General features: G+C 39.5%; 1 long non-coding RNA gene across 1 annotated transcript; it reads left to right on the plus strand.

The window, feature by feature from the left end:
- Window positions 1–11,400: 11,400 nt before the first annotated feature.
- On the plus strand, window positions 11,401–15,860 carry LOC120495483 (uncharacterized). Its single transcript, XR_016150731.1, has 3 exons — window positions 11,401–11,664; window positions 13,503–13,643; window positions 15,332–15,860. It is a non-coding gene; the product is annotated as an uncharacterized LOC120495483 (long non-coding RNA).
- The last annotated feature ends 427 nt before the right edge of the window (window positions 15,861–16,287 follow it).

Here is a 16,287-nt window from a genome sequence, read left to right on the forward strand (position 1 = left end):
ATTTTTGCACTCAGGTCTAAGTCTCATGGCCCTCTATCAGAATCCAGAGTTTTGGGAAGATTGGAGAAACTTAATTTTTCGCCCAAAAAAAAAAACCGTAAGGGGTACCACTGTCGTTTTTTTTTTCGGGCCGAATTTTTGAGTTTCGATATATCAGCTCTGGAAGGGGCTAGAGCCTCCATTTTTGCACTCAGGTCTAAGTCTCATGGCCCTCTATCAGAATTTGGGAAGATTGGAGAAACTTAATTTTTCGCCCAAAAAAAAAACGTAAGGGGTACCACTGTCGTTTTTTTTTTCGGGCCGAATTTTTGAGTTTCGATATCTCAGCTCTGGAAGGGGCTAGAGCCTCCATTTTTGCACTCAGGTCTAAGTCTCATGGCCCTCTATCAGAATTTGGGAAGATTGGAGAAACTTAATTTTTCGCCCAAAAAAAAAACGTAAGGGGTACCACTGTCGTTTTTGTTCGGGCCGAATTTTTGAGTTTCGATATCTCAGCTCTGGAAGGGTCTAGAGCCTCCATTTTTGCACTCAGGTCTAAGTCTCATTGCCCTCTATCAGAATTTGGGAAGATTGGAGAAACTTAATTTTTCGCCCAAAAAAAAAAACCGTAAGGGGTACCACTGTCGTTTTTTTTTCGGGCCTAATTTTTGACTTTCGATATCTCAGCTCTGGAAGGGGCTAGAGCCTCCATTTTTGCACTCAGGTCTAAGTCTCATGGCCCTCTATCAGAATTTGGGAAGATTGGAGAAACTTAATTTTTCGCCCAAAAAAAAAAAAAACGTAAGGGGTACCACTGTCGTTTTTTTTTTCGGGCCTAATTTTTGAGTTTCGATATCTCAGCTCTGGAAGGGGCTAGAGCCTCCATTTTTGCACTCAGGTCTAAGTCTCATGGCCCTCTATCAGAATTTGGGAAGATTGGAGAAACTTAATTTTTCGCCCAAAAAAAAAAAACGTAAGGGGTACCACTGTCGTTTTTTTTTCGGGCCGAATTTTTGAGTTTCGATATCTCAGCTCTGGAAGGGGCTAGAGCCTCCATTTTTGCACTCAGGTCTAAGTCTCATGGCCCTCTATCAGAATTTGGGAAGATTGGAGAAACTTAATTTTTCGCCCCAAAAAAAAAAAACGTAAGGGGTACCACTGTCGTTTTTTTTTCGGGCCGAATTTTTGAGTTTCGATATCTCAGCTCTGGAAGGGGCTAGAGCCTCCATTTCTGCACTCAGGTCTAAGTCTCATGGCCCTCTATCAGAATTTGGGAAGATTGGAGAAACTTAATTTTTCGCCCAAAAAAAAAAACGTAAGGGGTACCACTGTCGTTTTTTTTCGGGCCTAATTTTTGAGTTTCAATATCTCAGCTCTGGAAGGGGCTAGAGCCTCCATTTTTGCACTCAGGTCTAAGTCTCATGGCCCTCTATCAGAATCCAGAGTTTTTGGGAAGATTGGAGAAACTTAATTTTTCGCCCAAAAAAAAAAACGTAAGGGGTACCACTGTCGTTTTTTTTTCGGGCCGAATTTTTGAGTTTCGATATCTCAGCTCTGGAAGGGGCTAGAGCCTCCATTTTTGCACTCAGGTCTAAGTCTCATGGGCCTCTATCAGAATTTGGGAAGATTGGAGAAACTTAATTTTTCGCCCAAAAAAAAAAACACGTAAGGGGTACCACTGTCGTTTTTTTTTCGGGCCGAATTTTTGAGTTTCGATATCTCAGCTCTGGAAGGGGCTAGAGCCTCCATTTCTGCACTCAGGTCTAAGTCTCATGGCCCTCTATCAGAATTTGGGAAGATTGGAGAAACTTAATTTTTCGCCCAAAAAAAAAAACGTAAGGGGTACCACTGTCGTTTTTTTTCGGGCCTAATTTTTGAGTTTCAATATCTCAGCTCTGGAAGGGGCTAGAGCCTCCATTTTGCACTCAGGTCTAAGTCTCATGGCCCTCTATCAGAATCCAGAGTTTTTGGGAAGATTGGAGAAACTTAATTTTTCGCCCAAAAAAAAAAACGTAAGGGGTACCACTGTCGTTTTTTTTTCGGGCCGAATTTTTGAGTTTCGATATCTCAGCTCTGGAAGGGGCTAGAGCCTCCATTTTTGCACTCAGGTCTAAGTCTCATGGCCCTCTATCAGAATCCAGAGTTTTGGGAAGATTGGAGAAACTTAATTTTTCGCCCAAAAAAAAAAACCGTAAGGGGTACCACTGTCGTTTTTTTTTTCGGGCCGAATTTTTGAGTTTCGATATATCAGCTCTGGAAGGGGCTAGAGCCTCCATTTTTGCACTCAGGTCTAAGTCTCATGGCCCTCTATCAGAATTTGGGAAGATTGGAGAAACTTAATTTTTCGCCCAAAAAAAAAACGTAAGGGGTACCACTGTCGTTTTTTTTTCGGGCCGAATTTTTGAGTTTCGATATCTCAGCTCTGGAAGGGGCTAGAGCCTCCATTTTTGCACTCAGGTCTAAGTCTCATGGCCCTCTATCAGAATTTGGGAAGATTGGAGAAACTTAATTTTTCGCCCAAAAAAAAAAAAAACGTAAGGGGTACCACTGTCGTTTTTTTTTCGGGCCTAATTTTTGAGTTTCGATATCTCAGCTCTGGAAGGGGCTAGAGCCTCCATTTTTGCACTCAGGTCTAAGTCTCATGGCCCTCTATCAGAATTTGGGAAGATTGGAGAAACTTAATTTTTCGCCCAAAAAAAAAACGTAAGGGGTACCACTGTCGTTTTTGTTCGGGCCGAATTTTTGAGTTTCGATATCTCAGCTCTGGAAGGGTCTAGAGCCTCCATTTTTGCACTCAGGTCTAAGTCTCATTGCCCTCTATCAGAATTTGGGAAGATTGGAGAAACTTAATTTTTCGCCCAAAAAAAAAAACCGTAAGGGGTACCACTGTCGTTTTTTTTTCGGGCCTAATTTTTGACTTTCGATATCTCAGCTCTGGAAGGGGCTAGAGCCTCCATTTTTGCACTCAGGTCTAAGTCTCATGGCCCTCTATCAGAATCCAGAGTTTTGGGAAGATTGGAGAAACTTAATTTTTCGCCCAAAAAAAAAACCGTAAGGGGTACCACTGTCGTTTTTTTTTTTTCGGGCCGAATTTTTGAGTTTCGATATATCAGCTCTGGAAGGGGCTAGAGCCTCCATTTTTGCACTCAGGTCTAAGTCTCATGGCCCTCTATCAGAATTTGGGAAGATTGGAGAAACTTAATTTTTCGCCCAAAAAAAAAACGTAAGGGGTACCACTGTCGTTTTTTTTTCGGGCCGAATTTTTGAGTTTCGATATCTCAGCTCTGGAAGGGGCTAGAGCCTCCATTTTTGCACTCAGGTCTAAGTCTCATGGCCCTCTATCAGAATTTGGGAAGATTGGAGAAACTTAATTTTTCGCCCAAAAAAAAAAAAACGTAAGGGGTACCACTGTCGTTTTTTTTTTCGGGCCTAATTTTTGAGTTTCGATATCTCAGCTCTGGAAGGGGCTAGAGCCTCCATTTTTGCACTCAGGTCTAAGTCTCATGGCCCTCTATCAGAATTTGGGAAGATTGGAGAAACTTAATTTTTCGCCCCAAAAAAAAACGTAAGGGGTACCACTGTCGTTTTTTTTTCGGGCCGAATTTTTGAGTTTCGATATCTCAGCTCTGGAAGGGGCTAGAGCCTCCATTTTTGCACTCAGGTCTAAGTCTCATGGCCCTCTATCAGAATTTGGGAAGATTGGAGAAACTTAATTTTTCGCCCAAAAAAAAAAAACGTAAGGGGTACCACTGTCGTTTTTTTTTCGGGCCGAATTTTTGAGTTTCGATATCTCAGCTCTGGAAGGGGCTAGAGCCTCCATTTTTGCACTCAGGTCTAAGTCTCATGGCCCTCTATCAGAATTTGGGAAGATTGGAGAAACTTAATTTTGCGCCCAAAAAAAAAAACGTAAGGGGTACCACTGTCGTTTTTGTTCGGGCCGAATTTTTGAGTTTTGATATCTCAGCTCTGGAAGGGGCTAGAGCCTCCATTTTTGCACTCAGGTCTAAGTCTCATGGCCCTCTATCAGAATTTGAGAAGATTGGAGAAACTTAATTTTTCGCCCAAAAAAAAAAAAACGTAAGGGGTACCACTGTCGTTTTTTTTTCGGGCCTAATTTTTGAGTTTCAATATCTCAGCTCTGGAAGGGGCTAGAGCCTCCATTTTTGCACTCAGGTCTAAGTCTCATGGCCCTCTATCAGAATTTGGGAAGATTGGAGAAACTTAATTTTTCGCCCAAAAAAAAAACGTAAGGGGTACCACTGTCGTTTTTTTTTTCGGGCCGAATTTTTGAGTTTCGATATCTCAGCTCTGGAAGGGGCTAGAGCCTCCATTTTTGCACTCAGGTCTAAGTCTCATGGCCCTCTATCAGAATTTGGGAAGATTGGAGAAACTTAATTTTTCGCCCAAAAAAAAAACGTAAGGGGTACCACTGTCGTTTTTTTTTCCGGCCGAATTTTGGAGTTTCGATATCTCAGCTCTGGAAGGGGCTAGAGCCTCCATTTTTGCACTCAGGTCTAAGTCTCATGGCCCTCTATCAGAATCCAGAGTTTTGGGAAGATTGGAGAAACTTAATTTTTCGCCCAAAAAAAAAAACCGTAAGGGGTACCACTGTCGTTTTTTTTTCGGGCCTAATTTTTGAGTTTCGATATCTCAGCTCTGGAAGGGGCTAGAGCCTCCATTTTTGCACTCAGGTCTAAGTCTCATGGCCCTCTATCAGAATTTGGGAAGATTGGAGAAACTTAATTTTTCGCCCAAAAAAAAAACGTAAGGGGTACCACTGTCGTTTTTGTTCGGGCCGAATTTTTGAGTTTCGATATCTCAGCTCTGGAAGGGTCTAGAGCCTCCATTTTTGCACTCAGGTCTAAGTCTCATTGCCCTCTATCAGAATTTGGGAAGATTGGAGAAACTTAATTTTTCGCCCAAAAAAAAAAAAACCGTAAGGGGTACCACTGTCGTTTTTTTTTCGGGCCTAATTTTTGACTTTCGATATCTCAGCTCTGGAAGGGGCTAGAGCCTCCATTTTTGCACTCAGGTCTAAGTCTCATGGCCCTCTATCAGAATTTGGGAAGATTGGAGAAACTTAATTTTTCGCCCAAAAAAAAAAAAACGTAAGGGGTACCACTGTCGTTTTTTTTTTTCGGGCCTAATTTTTGAGTTTCGATATCTCAGCTCTGGACCCAGATAGCAGACGGGTGTGGGCCACTTCAGGCAATGATTCGGCACTGGTGGCCTTCTTATGGCCCGGACCAAATGTGTCTGAGCCTGAAGTGGCCCACATGTAAAATGGCAAATATGGGCCAAAAAATGTAAATCACATGTGGGCCATTTTAGGCAAAGATGCGGCACTCGTGGCAATGTGTAATCTGAATCTTAGCCTAAAGTGGCCCATTTGATAGATAATAAATATGGCCCAAATATGACAAACCAAATGCGGGCCACTTATGGCAAAAATGTGGCACAATTGACTATGACTAATCTGGATGTAAACCAAATATGGCCCACAGATGTTTCAGCAAATGTGGCCCACTTATCTTAAAACATATCTGGGCCTGGTTTGGCAAAGATATGGCTCAGTGGCACTGGCTCATCTATATGTTAGCCAAAAGTGGCCCACATATAATGTTGTAAATGTGGCCCAGTTATTTAAAACATATCTGGGCCAGTTTTGGCAAAGATATGGAACAGTGGCAGTGGCTCATCTTGAAGTGAGCCAAAACTGGCCCACATTTGACGTTGCAAATGTGGCCCAGTTATGTTGTAGCACATCTAGATCAGGTTTGGCAAAGATATGGCTGAGTGACCACTGGCTCAACGCGATGTGAGCCAAAAGTGGCCCACATATAGGGTTGCAAATGTGGCCCAATTATCTTGTAACATATCTGGGCCAGTTTTGGCAAATATATGGCACAGTGGCACCAGCTCATCTGGATGTGAGCCAAAAGTGGCCCACATGTATTGTGGCAAATGTGGCCCAATTATCTTATAACACATCTGGGCCAGATTTGGCAAAGATATGACTCATCGAGAACTGACTCATCTGGATGCAAGCCAAACGTGGCCCACATATAATGTTGCAAATGTGGCCCAGTAATCTCAAAACATATCTGGGCCGGATTTGGCAAAGATATGGCTGAGTGACCACTGGCTCATCTGGATGTGAGCCAAAAGTGGCCCACATATAAAGTGGAAAATGTGGCCCAATTATCTTATAACACATCTGGGCCAGATTTGGCAAATATATGGCTCATCGAGAACTGGCTCATCTGAATGTAAGCCAAAAGTGGCCCACATATGATGTTGCAAATCTGGCCCAGTTATCTCAAAACATATCTGGGCCAGATTTGGCAACGATATGGCTGAGTGACCACTGGCTCATCTGGATGTGAGCCAAAAGTGGCCCACATATAATGTGGAAAATGTGGCCCAATTATTTTATAACACATCTGGGCCACGTTTGGCAAAGATATGGCTCATCGAGAACTGGCTCCTCTGAATGTAAGCCAAAAGTGGCCCACATATAATGTTGCAAATGTGGCCCAGTTATCTCAAAACATATCTGGGCCAGATTTGGCAAAGATATGACTAAGTGACCACTGGCTTATCTGGATGTGAGCCAAAAGTGGCCCACATATAATGTGGAAAATGTGGCCCAGTTATCTTATAACACATCTGGGCCACGTTTGACAAAGATATGGCTCATCGAGCACTGGTACATCCTGAAGTAAGCCAAAAGTGGCCCACATATAATATTGCAAATGTGGCCCTGTTATTTCAAAACATATCTAGGCCAGGTTTGGCAAAGATATGGCTGAGTGACCACTGGCTCATCTGAATGTGAGCCAAAAGTGGCCCACATATAATGTGGAAAATGTGACCCAGTTATCTTATAACACATCTGGGCCACGTTTGACAAAGATATGGCTCATCGAGCACTGGTACATCCCGAAGTAAGCCAAAAGTGGCCCACATATAATATTGCAAATGTGGCCCAGTTATTTCAAAACATATCTGGGCCAGGTTTGGCAAAGATATGGCTGAGTGACCACTGGCTCATCTGGATGTGAGCCAAAAGTGGCCCACATATAATGTTGCAAATGTGGCCCCGTTATCTCAAAACATATCTGGGCCAGATTTGGCAAAGGTATGGCTGAGTGACCACTGGCTTATCTGGATGTGAGCCAAAAGTGGCCCACATATAATGTGGAAAATGTGGCCCAGTTATCTTATAACACATCTGGGCCACGTTTGACAAAGATATGGCTCATCGAGCACTGGTACATCCTGAAGTAAGCCAAAAGTGGCCCACATATAATATTGCAAATGTGGCCCAGTTATTTCAAAACATATCTGGGCCAGGTTTGGCAAAGATATGGCTGAGTGACCACTGGCTCATCTGGATGTGAGCCAAAAGTGGCCCACATATAATGTTGCAAATGTGGCCCCAATATCTCAAAACATATCTGGGCCAGATTTGGCAAAGGTATGGCTGAGTGAACACTGGCTTATCTGGATGTGAGCCAAAAGTGGCCCACATATAATGTGGAAAATGTGGCCCAGTTATCTTATAACACATCTGGGCCACGTTTGACAAAGATATGGCTCATCGAGCACTGGTAAATCCTGAAGTAAGCCAAAAGTGGCCCACATATAATATTGCAAATGTGGCCCTGTTATTTCAAAACATATCTGAGCCAGGTTTGGCAAAGATATGGCTGAGTGACCACTGGCTCATCTGAATGTGAGCCAAAAGTGGCCCACATATAATGTGGAAAATGGGACCCAGTTATCTTATAACACATCTGGGCCACGTTTGACAAAGATATGGCTCATCGAGCACTGGTACATCCTGAAGTAAGCCAAAAGTGGCCCACATATAATATTGCAAATGTGGCCCAGTTATTTCAAAACATATCTGGGCCAGGTTTGGCAAAGATATGGCTGAGTGACCACTGGCTCATCTGGATGTGAGCCAAAAGTGGCCCACATATAATGTTGCAAATGTGGCCCCGTTATCTCAAAACATATCTGGGCCAGATTTGGCAAAGGTATGGCTGAGTGACCACTGGCTTATCTGGATGTGAGCCAAAAGTGGCCCACATATAATGTGGAAAATGTGGCCCAGTTATCTTATAACACATCTGGGCCACGTTTGACAAAGATATGGCTCATCGAGCACTGGTACATCCTGAAGTAAGCCAAAAGTGGCCCACATATAATATTGCAAATGTGGCCCAGTTATTTCAAAACATATCTGGGCCAGGTTTGGCAAAGATATGGCTGAGTGACCACTGGCTCATCTGGATGTGAGCCAAAAGTGGCCCACATATAATGTTGCAAATGTGGCCCCAATATCTCAAAACATATCTGGGCCAGATTTGGCAAAGGTATGGCTGAGTGAACACTGGCTTATCTGGATGTGAGCCAAAAGTGGCCCACATATAATGTGGAAAATGTGGCCCAGTTATCTTATAACACATCTGGGCCACGTTTGACAAAGATATGGCTCATCGAGCACTGGTAAATCCTGAAGTAAGCCAAAAGTGGCCCACATATAATATTGCAAATGTGGCCCTGTTATTTCAAAACATATCTGAGCCAGGTTTGGCAAAGATATGGCTGAGTGACCACTGGCTCATCTGAATGTGAGCCAAAAGTGGCCCACATATAATGTGGAAAATGGGACCCAGTTATCTTATAACACATCTGGGCCACGTTTGACAAAGATATGGCTCATCGAGCACTGGTACATCCTGAAGTAAGCCAAAAGTGGCCCACATATAATATTGCAAATGTGGCCCAGTTATTTCAAAACATATCTGGGCCAGGTTTGGCAAAGATATGGCTAAGTGACCACTGGCTCATCTGGATGTGAGCCAAAAGTGGCCCACATATAATGTTGCAAATGTGGCCCCGTTATCTCAAAACATATCTGGGCCAGATTTGGCAAAGGTATGGCTGAGTGACCACTGGCTTATCTGGATGTGAGCCAAAAGTGGCCCACATATAATGTGGAAAATGTGGCCCAGTTATCTTATAACACATCTGGGCCACGTTTGACAAAGATATGGCTCATCAAGCACTGGTACATCCTGAAGTAAGCCAAAAGTGGCCCACATATAATATTGCAAATGTGGCCAAGTTATTTCAAAACATATCTGGGCCAGGTTTGGCAAAGATATGGCTGAGTGACCACTGGCTCATCTGAATGTGAGCCAAAAGTGGCCCACATATAATGTGGCAAATGTGGCCCAGTTATCTTATAACACATCTGGGGTGGGTTTGGCAAATATATATTGCTCAGTGACCACTGGCTCATCTGTATGTCAGCCAAAAGTGGCCAACATATAATGTTGCAAATGTGGCCCAGTTATCCCAAAACATATCTGGGCCGGATTTGGCAAAGATATGGCTAAGTGACCATTGGCTCATCTGGATGTGAGCCAAAAGTGGCCCACATATAATGTGGCAAATGTGGCCCAATTATCTTCTAACACACCTGGGCCACGTTTGGCAAAAATATGATTAAGTGACCATTGTCTCATCTGGATGTGAGCCAAAAGTGGCCCAGATACAATACTGAAAATGTGGCCCAGTTATCTTAAAACAATTCTGGGCCTGTTTTGGCAAAGATATGGCACAGTTGGCACTGGCTCACCTAGAAGTGATTCAAAAGTGGCCCACATATAATGTTGCAAATGTGCCCCAGTTATCTCATAACACATCAGGGCCAGGTTTGGCAAATATATGGCTCAGTGACCACTGGCTCATATGGATGTGAGCCAAAAGTGGCCCACATGTAATGTTAAAAATGTGGCCCATTCATCTTAAAATGTATTTGGGCCAGTTTTGGCAAAAGTATGGTTTTTGCCCCCCAAAAACCTACGTAAACCTACATGTAAACCTACGTGACAAGTCTGGCTTTTCAACACTTCTGACAATGGCTAATTTAGCTTCAAAGGGCAGAATTTTAAACTGCCTTGAAATTTTTTTAACAACAATTAACAATATTTTTTGGTATAGATGCAGCAGACACGGCTGTGTCTCGTGTACACCAATGCATTTTTTTTTTTTATGTGACCGGTGTGTTTATTAAATTGTTTTTAATGGGAGTGCTGCGTCTTTAAAACGCTGTAACGACTTGCTGAGTGTTTTTAATTTTTTTTATTTGGCTATAAAGTGCTGAACACATTTTTTTTACAGATTTACGAGAGTCATCAACGGTCATCACTGTCACTTGTTACCAGACTGTCCAATCACAATGGACCACACATACCACACTGACCAACTGTCAAAACATTCTTTCTGTACAACATCAAATAGCAGAGTAGATGGAAAAATAATATTTCTGGTCTCCGAACATACGTGTCTATATGACATTCATACTATACAAACATTTTTAGCATTATACAAATTATCAGGGAAATCAGTAAAAAGTAAACTGTGCCACGGATATTCTGTATAGCAACAAAGTGTCTCAACAAAACAACATGACATCATGACTTCTGCACTGCCAAAACATAATCGCTTACAGCTAGGCCTTTTCAGATTGCCATAGCATTTTCAGCTAGCTAAAAACGCTTTGGTGGACACATGGCCTTAGATAGGCTGGATGTAAGGCCACATATATGACAATTGCTCACATATGTTTTGTAGGTAGAGTGTTTAGAAAATTGTGTAAGTTCAAACTTATAAAGAGCTGTTTATGGTTTTGGGATGTGCAAGAAGATACTTAATTGCTATTTGTGCAAAGCTTAGGGCACAATGATTTTGCCAAGTACATGTCCCTGTATCAACATAATTTTGTTGATCAAGGCACATAATTCCTGTTCATAAAAATAGTCCTATCCCTAACCCGATCCCTAAAGTAGGAGGGACATTTTAATAACACTTATCTAGAAGCATGGTTGGCAACTTCAAACTTCAATTCTAATTTGTCGATATGAATGCTGTTCCAGGATCAATAAAGATGCTGAGCCAGGAACATGTTGTAGCCTACTTTGGCTATTTTTATAACAAACGTACAGGACTTGTACAATATTCAAATATTTAAAATAGCTATAATCAAATAAAATAAAAATTCAATATTGAAAATATAAAAAAATATTGTAATATTTTAAAACAAAATAAACGTATTTAAATACATAAATGAAAATTTAATTACATTTTTGGCTTAATATAAATTTATACAAAAGTCACTTTTAGTCTATAAATGATCTTTCTTAAAGATAAAACAATATCTATAATTTTAACATTATAATTAATGAAATACAATTAAATGACTGACAATTAGTGAAGCTCTTGTGAGAAAATATTATTATTTTGACAATAAACTTTTTCAATTTTTATTTTTATTTTTTATTTTTTTTTTGCTTCAGCTTAGGCCTACTTATTTATTAGAGATAAGATCTCTATTTTCTTTGTAACAAAATATTTACTGCATGTGAAGTTGTCTTTGAAAAAAAAAAAAATCAAACTGACGATTCGGGGCTTTAAATTTAAACGTAGCTGTAAAATTTGAAAAAGGCGCTGGAAACCAACGTCAGTTAGAAGAAGAAAAAAAAAAAACCAAACCGACGATTGGGCCTTTAAATTTAAACCTAGCCGTGAAGCGCGAAAAAGGAGCTCGAAACCAAGCCAGAGGATTGTCAGTTTGAGGGAGGACGAATACTGCAAACAATCACCAAGGTAAGATATAATCGATACATTTATATTTTCTAGGGCTAGGCGATTGCTTCATACCTATTGTTGTATGAGTTAATGGAATAACTTCTATACTTGAAGTAAGATCATTTTGGCAGTATAACTCTAAGCTAGAACTATTATGGTTCTCGAATGCGAAATGAACAAGTATCGATTGAATAGGGGCGCCAAAAGTATTTACATTTGCTAATGTAGGCTACACTACCGGTCAAATGTTTTAGATCGGTAATGTTTTTAAAAGAAGTCTTTTCTGCTCACCAAGGCTGCAATTATTTGATAAAAAAAAATACAACCCCCCCCCCAAAAAAATCAGTAATTATGAAATATTATTACAGTTTAAAACAGCGGTTTTCTATGTGAATATATATTGAAGTGTAATTTATTATCGAAGCTGAATTTACAGCATCATTACTCCAGTCTTCAGTATCACATGATCCTACAAAAATTATTATAATATGATGCTCAAGAAACATTTATGATTATTATCCATGTTGAAAACAGTTTTTTACATTTTTATTTCAGGATTCTTTGATGAATAGAAAGTTCAAAAGAACAGAATTATTCTGAAATGGAAAGCTTTTGTAACATTAATCACTACCATTCAAAAGTATGGGGTCAGTAAGATTTTATTTTTTTATTTTTGGGGGGGAAATAAATTTAAAAAATACTATTATTCATCAAGGATGAGTTAAATTGATCTAAAGTTACAGTAAAGACATTTCTAATGTTAGAAAAGATTATATTTTAAATAAATCATAGAAGTCATCATAGAAGTTTGGGGGGAAAATGATACACGACTGTTTTCAACATTGAAAATAATAATTTATGTTTTTTGAGCATAAAATCAGCATATTAGAATGATTTCTGAAGGATCATGTGTGATGTGACACTGAAAACTGATCTGTAATCAGCGACAGTAATGATGTTGAAAATTCAGCTTTCAAATTATATTTTAATATATATTAAAATAGAAAACAGTCATTTCAAAATTGTCATTATATTTCACAATATTTCTGTTTGTCATTTTGTTTTTTCATCAAATGAAGCAGCCTTGGTGAGCAGAAGAGACTTCATTTAACTGATCTAAAACTTTTGACCGGTAGTGTCTGTGCTCCGATCTTGCCAATCTTCAGTCAGTTCTGAATGGTGAAAATATTTAACTCTAGCTTTTTTTGGCACAACAATAAAAAATGTATAAAAGCCCAGTGTAATATTTCATTCATGTACATTGGGCATACAGTAATACTGCACTGTAGTTGTATTACTTTGTGAAAGCACAAATTACTACATGCTTTTTATTACAATAAAAGCTTTTATGAGATGATTACAAAGTAACAATAGCCTAATAGATATTATTGAGCAAGTTGGTTCAGGTATTATTACTTTGTATTTCACATTTTTAGTATACCCTAGTCATTTTAAAATGAGTTTTTCTGCTTTGTTTTTATTTTTATTTTTTTTATTTACTGTTTTGAGTCAGGATGCTTTTCACCTTAATAACATATGTCGATGTGATTTTCTACAGAAAATTGCTGGTGGTATATTTAAACTCCTCTGAAACAAGAAAACATATCTATACAAATACATGTTCCTAGTCACCCTGGTTTGCTAAAAAAAGGTTGAACTTGTGCCTTTTTGGCAAAAACAAACAAAAGAAACAAAAAGTGTCCTTGTCCGAAATGTGTCCTTGTTGCCTTGGGCCAAATGTTCTTTAGAGTGGCACTGGCAAAGTATGCACTTGGTCAATGCTTGTATTCCTGCTAATTGTGTCCTAAGATTTTAAAAGTTGTCATCCTTGCATTTACAATGTTCTATATTTTTAGGAACTGTCAGAACCAATAGACTGACAGCTACGGCCACCGATCAAGAAATTGAAACATTTATTAAAAAATGGCTTCATCTGTCAAGTGACCGAGACGGAGGGAGAAGAGAAAGCAAGAAACGAAGGAGGTCCCAAGACACCTGTAAGTCAGCTACATTGTGTTTTTGCCATGTGTATAATACCATGGTCTGTCTGAATACTTGATTATGGCCCTAGAATATTTTAGTTTTATTTTTTTCCCAAATTCTGTTTTTTCCAATTTCATTTTTGCTAATTCCGTTTTTTCATTTTCCATGTTTGAGAATTCAGTTTTTTTTACCCTTACCTGTTATTTTAGTCATAAAAAGAGGGTGCTTGTAATGTTAATAATTAAAATGTACACAATAAAATAGGAATGACCTTTTAACATTTATTGAGGTAACAGACATTGACTCTTACTCTTCAGCAGAAATACTGCATGATGCAACATAACACTAAACTCTAAGTTTAAGTAACAATAAAATATGGTTATGAGCTTTAAAATGTCCAGTAAAAAAATTATATATAATATAATATAATTATACAAATCAAAAGTTGTAATTGTTAACATTAGTTAATGCACTGTGAACTAACATGAACAAACAGTGAATGACTGAAACATTAAAAAAGGGGTAACACTTTACAATAAGGTTCATTAGTTAACAATAGTTAATGTATTAACTAACATGAACTAACCATGAGCAATACATTTGTAACAGTATTTGTTAATCTTCGTTGATGTTAGTTAATAAAAAATAAAGCTGTTCATTCTTTGTTCATGTTAGTTCACAGCACATTAACTAATGTTAACAAGATTTTAATAAAGTATTAGTAAAAATTGAAATTAACGTTTACAAACATTAATAAATGCTGTATAAGCGATGTTCATCATTAGTTCATTAGTTAACTAATGTAGTTAACTAATATTAACTAATGAACCTTATTGTAAAGTGTTACCAAAAATGGTTAATAAATAATGCACTTCATGTTAGTTAATACTAGTTAATACATTAATTAATGTTCACAATTAAGGCCTTGAGTAGGGTTGGGTATCGATAATCGAGTATCGATTGGAACCGAGACTAACTTTTCATTTTTCCCGGAATCGTTCAAAAGTTAAAATTTCGATTCCTACTTTCGATATTCACAGTCCGCCGAGCGGAAGAAGAAACCGCTGAACAACATCAACGAAGAAGCGTCTACCGGAAGTGTTGGCATAACCACGCGAGTCGAACATGAGTACCTTACGTCGGCGATCCAACTTTTTTGACCCTGCCTCTTAAAAGAATCGAGAATCGTTAGGAACCGGAATCGAAACAAGGAATCGGAATCAGAATCGTTCAAATTCAAACGATACCCAACCCTAGCCTTGAGGCCTCATTATACTTCTGCGTCGGACCTACGCCGAAGCTTCTATGCTGTAGGCAACGCGTTGGTTTTCATTTATACTTTAGCGTCATTGTCCGCGTTGACGTGCAATTACTCTTGTAGAGGGAGCATGTGAAATCCGAGGTAGCAGTCCTGGCAGACAAATCACAGCTCTTGCATTTCTTTAGAGTTGACACGTTGTTACATTTTTGGAGAGGTGCACGTCAGGGTACGCCGAAGGGTACGTGCGCTACACACAGCCTACAACGTAGCTATGGCATGAGTTCGACGAAGAAGTATAAATAGCCCTTTAGATTTACCAAACTGTTTAATGCACTGATAGGTCCAGTCCATTTTTCTACTATTGCTAGTAAAACACTTTGAAAATCAGCATTCTGTTACTGAGTCAACAATTGTTTTTTTTTTTGTGTGTATCCAATAAAGGCTTGCAAGATTGCCAGATGGGCCCAGTCAAGGAGGTCGACTTCTTTAATTTTGGGTGGCTCTGGATGTGACCAACTGGAAACATGTTTTGTTTTTTGTTTAGCTCTAAGATGCTTTATATGCACATATTTTGTGTTTGTTTATTATTACTATTTTTTTTGATTGCTTTCCAGTTTTGAAAATTGAAACTTGCACTTGGTTGTTCTTTGACAATATTAATAAATAATGCAAATGTTTTCAGAAATGTGTTTAAATCATCTGTTGTAACTTCTCTTAACATAGAAAGGGGGCATTTTTAAATTTCTCTTTAGTGTATATTTTTCTTAGTGTCAGTCACAGCATGCAAAAACAAAAACACACAGTTATAGTCTATTTATGTAATTCTTGACACACATGTGGCTGAACAAATTTCCTGCTTGTGGACCAGATCTGGCAAACAGGATTGCAACTGTGGTCAGCTGTGTATTTGGTTTGTGTTTTGGTTACATGTGGCATTGCTATGGCTTAATTGTGGCTCTAATCTGGCAAACTGGAGGGGACTGCCTTAAGTGCATTAATTTCCATCTGGCCCACATACCGCATGTGTAATGATGGCACTTGAATGGTTCGTTCTTGTTTGCCAGATTTGGGCCACAATTAGCCCAAAGCAATGCTGGATGCCAGCCATAAACAAAACAAATTAAGCAGAATTAGCCCCCATCTGGCCCAGACACCACAATTGCTGTGGCCCAGATCCGGCCCACAATTGACACTTTCATCTGGCCCATGTGGAATGGCACTTGGGTGGCCCGCTCCTATTTGCAAGATTTGGGTCACAATTAAGCCATAAAAAAAAACAAAAAACGAATAAAGCAGAACTGGCCCAAATCTGGCCCAGACATCAAAATTGCTGTGGCCCAGATCCGGCCCACAGTTGACACTTTCATCTGGCCCACATACCGCATGGAATGATGGCA

This window comes from Pimephales promelas, chromosome 25, assembly GCF_988280905.1.
Source record: "Pimephales promelas chromosome 25, fPimPro1.hap1.1, whole genome shotgun sequence".
NCBI classification, from domain to species: domain Eukaryota; kingdom Metazoa; phylum Chordata; class Actinopteri; order Cypriniformes; family Leuciscidae; genus Pimephales; species Pimephales promelas.